Raw genomic sequence first — 4143 nt, 5'->3', positions numbered from 1 at the left:
GGACACAAAACCACATGCCCTGCTTAGCGCTCTGCATAGAGCAGGTCCTCTCAGAATTTCTTTCTCTTGCACTTGGAAGCCTCACAACCCCACCCACCCGAGTGCGTGCCTCCCTGCCCCCTTTGCCATGTGTTTCTGAGTTGGGTGTTGTCGGCAGACTGGGGCATCATGCCGTGGGGCCACCCAGCCTGCTCAGCCTGTTCCTGACCAAGGGTCTTCCAGGATCCTAGGTCTTCAGACACCAGCAAGAGTCTCAATGGCAGTGAGGAGGTCGCCACCTGACAGAAGTTCCTGGTCCACTTGAGAGCCTCCTCTGTCCTTCTGCTCTTCTCCCAAGAATGAGTGGCAGCAACTCCAGCTGGGAAAGAAACCAGTGTTCTCTCCACTCTGTGCTAATGTGACATATTTACATTTGGTTTACCGCAGACACAGAGCTGTCAGCTGCGTTACCAGAGGGCCTCTGGGCAGAGGGTCATCCCTGAGCTGAGTAAGGGTCTCAGTATGTTAGGTGCTGAGCTGAGAGAAGAGCCTGGGAAACCTGGGCCATGTAGGTTTGCAGGTTTGTTTCTTTCCCCCCAACCCCAACCCGTGACGGGCTGAAGCTACCCCTGAGCTACATCCTCAGCTCTTTTTATCTATTATTTCCAGACAGGGTCTCACCAGGTTGCCCAGGCTGCCTCAAACTTGCAGTGCTTCTGCCCCTTCCTCCCAGCTCCCTGGGATCACAGGTGTGTGCCGTGCATCCGGCTGAAATACGGTTTTTGTAAAGCAAAGGGGCTCAACAACTCATTTGACCCAAACTGCAGAGCTTTGGGAAAACTTCAGTCATTCTTTAATTACAGAAGCACAGTGTTATGGCTTTTCACTGAGTTGTAAGAATTTGCATCAGGATCATGGGGGGGGGCTTATTTAAATTGCAGATTCTTGCTTAATTTTATGCAAACTACCTCAAAATTTCTGAGGGTGGAATCCATAAAATTTATGTTTTAAACTAATTTCCTTGGTGATTCTTCTAAGCTCACTAAATAATGAGTGCTCGAGGGGGTGATCTTGAAATTTTATACACACACATACACACACACACACACACAGTTTTTGTACTGAGACCGAACGGAGGGCTGCTCTACCACTGAGCTACATTCCCGGATTTTTATTTTGAGGCAGGGTCTTGCTAAGTTGCTGAGGCTGACCTTGAACTTGCGATGATTCTCTCCTGCCTCATCCTCCCAAGTTGCTGGGAGTGATACAGGCATGTGTCACTGTGCCCGGCTTAAATTTTACATTCTAAACACAAAGAAAATACGCTTTGCTGTTGTTATATCCATAACTTTAAAGTTACTTTTGGTTTAAATACTATGAGAAGCAGATTCTAAGGTGGCTGCCAATGACCCATGGTCTGGTAACACTCCCTTGTCAGTGAGCAGACCTGTAACCTCTGTTCCACAGACCATGGCAAAGATGATGGACAATCACTCCCTGGATCGTGTTACATTATAGCAAAGATAAAGATGTTTTACAGTTTTACGTGAGTCCCCTCATTAGTTGACTTTAGGTTAACCAAATGGGAGGGGACTTTGGTGGGTCTGACCTAATCATTTGAGGCCTTTAGAAGCAGGTTTAGCGATCAGAGAGAAAATAAATAGCAGTGACATCTCCTGTTGACCTTAAAGAACCAAACTGCCAAGGTGTGGAGAAGGCCACATGGCAGGGAGCGGCGGGCAGCTTTTAGGAGGGGGGGCCTCAGACCTGCAGTCGTGAAACTTTAACTCTGTCAGTGACCCATGAACTTGGGGGAGGAGCCTGAGGCTCAGGGAGATTCAGCCTTGCATCCGGAGCACAGCGTCTGGCCTGGGGCTCTGTGTCCTGACCCTGGGAAACTGCCAGGCAATAAAGGGGTATTGATTTATGCTGCTGTTTGTTATGCAGTAATAGCAAATGAATTCCAATAGTAGAGAGTAAGTGATCTTATTTTTCAAGCATTATAAATTGGGTACAGTATGCCCGGTTGATTTGAAAACTGCAGCGACAGTTTTCAACTCAGGGTCCAGGTCCCTGCTGGGGAACAGCTTTTCCAAGAGCATGGATGCAGAAAGTTTTAAGAATATTCATTTCATATACTCAGCATCCATAATATTTTTTCCCATCATTTACTGGCTGGGGAGGTGTCTGCCATTCAGGAAGCCACGTGTGTCCTTCCTGCCTTCGTTTCCCATCTGCCTGTCAATCCACATCTCACCCTCTTTTCTGATACCCAAAGGACATACTTTCACACATCTGAAATCTTACTGCTGTGCATTGTTAAAGTGTAAAAGTCTCTGATCAATGAAGAAGACTGATATCGATAATGTTTCTACTTATGAAACTCCCATGTTCCTGCTATAGGGTTTGTGCCTTTCTCTTTTTTTTTTAATCTATACTTGTTTTATTCATAATTTGTAATGTTCTGGGATACCAAAATTAATTCTAATAATGGTTGTATTTAACAGAATCTTTACCCTCATCTTAAAACATCCCACGGATCCATCTTATTCAATGGCAATATTCAATGTTACAGGGAACATAAAACAAACACGCACACAATCGCATAGTTTCATAAAGATCTATTTCATTTTTGGGGGGTAGCGCATTTAACAGTTAAATACGTTTAAATAATGTGTAGGTGACTGCATCACTGCAGCATGGTAACTAGACAACCAATTCAACTAAACCTGCTAACAAGTAACTATCTGAATATTTAAAATACAACTCTTGTTCAGATCATCCTTGTTTTGATCACCTTCTTGAAGGGATAAGAGCCTGCTGATCACAGCGGAAATATATTAAGGCCTAATCTTCTGCTACCCATCCCCAGAGATTTCGTTCAGCTGGATTAAGCCTCCAATTCCAGGGCAAGATCAAGTCTGTGGCCTCCAGCATTAATGCTCTTCCCATCTACCAGGCTGACAGTGTAAGTTTCACACCAGGCCTGACTGTCTGAGTGTAGCCCGCTCCAAGTAACTGGAGTTGCTGGCCTTTGCAGAAATGGAAGCAGTGGGATCCAACTGCTATTTAGCTGCAACGCCAAAACGAGTGCTGTCGGTACCTGATGTCCAAGCAAGGTTCACTGAAGTGCCAAGATCTTCACATACTTTCTGATAAATGGATCCTCCAAATTCTGTCCCATCATTGACAATGGTGTGTAGCTGAAAGTCCCCAGTCCTGTAGCCCAGTGCAAAGTTATTCCTTGTCAGCTTTGATCGGCACTGTCAAAGGTCACCTGGTTCCCAGCAAGCCAGCCTCACAACCAAAGCCAGCGGAACCGTGGATGGCAGGTCCAGCAAAGTCAAAGTCAGCAACGCAATCACTGTGTATGCACTCCCTCTGAAAGAGGACTTGATTGTGCCACTTTTCTTTCCTGTGTTTGGTGGGAAGGTAGTATCAAATGTCAGCTTCAAACCTTAACGAATCTGGTCTTCAGTTGCCATTTCTGTCCCCACAGTGTGATCGGTCTTCCATTTTTCTGTGAAAGTCAGCCATACTCACTCCATTTATATTTGGTCTCCAAGGTCAGGGTTTCTCTTTTACAAATTTCCATGGTGTGAAAGGTATGGCAGTGGACACAAGTTATTTCAGCCTTTGTAGGAAATGCCGTGAACTCAAGTTTATTGTGATGTGGGGGCAGGAGCCATGAAGATTTTCTCACACCCCCCACTTGTCATCTGTGAAGGTAGCGCTTCCTGGGCTGCACCTGAGAGGAAAGCACAGAGAATATTCTCCATGCTCTCTGCCCTCCAGAGTCCAGTCACCGCAGAGCCTTCCTGGATGTGCCTGGGCTCAGAGGGAGCAGAGAGACAGCAGTGGAGTGTGGGCTCCGGATGGTCACCTGGGCCACATCAAGGGAAGTGAAGCCTTATTTTGTGCAATTAGCAAGCTCGTGAAAAATGTCTGCTCCAGAACTTTGTGTCTGTGTTGCGATTCAGAAGTGAGGTGCTCCTCGTGGGGACGTATGACAGCACTTCCATTTGAACTGGAAGATGAAGCCAGACCTTTTCTGATAGGAAGCGAATCTGATCTAGCTGCCTGGTTTGGCAATGAGGACTGGCTTTGGCAATTAGGTTTCATGGGAAACCTCCATAAATTGAAGGAGCTAAAGGGCAGCAGGAA

The 4143-nt window shown here is 46.2% G+C and overlaps 1 pseudogene; it reads right to left on the bottom strand.

Annotated features, from left to right (window-relative positions):
• Positions 1 to 2869: 2869 nt before the first annotated feature.
• Positions 2870 to 3574, bottom strand: LOC124985564 (voltage-dependent anion-selective channel protein 2-like; annotated as a pseudogene).
• Positions 3575 to 4143: the final 569 nt, after the last annotated feature.

This window comes from Sciurus carolinensis, chromosome 5 (genome assembly GCF_902686445.1).
Source record: "Sciurus carolinensis chromosome 5, mSciCar1.2, whole genome shotgun sequence".
In the NCBI taxonomy this organism is placed as follows: domain Eukaryota; kingdom Metazoa; phylum Chordata; class Mammalia; order Rodentia; family Sciuridae; genus Sciurus; species Sciurus carolinensis.
This window is presented reverse-complemented; position numbering and strand designations above follow the sequence as displayed.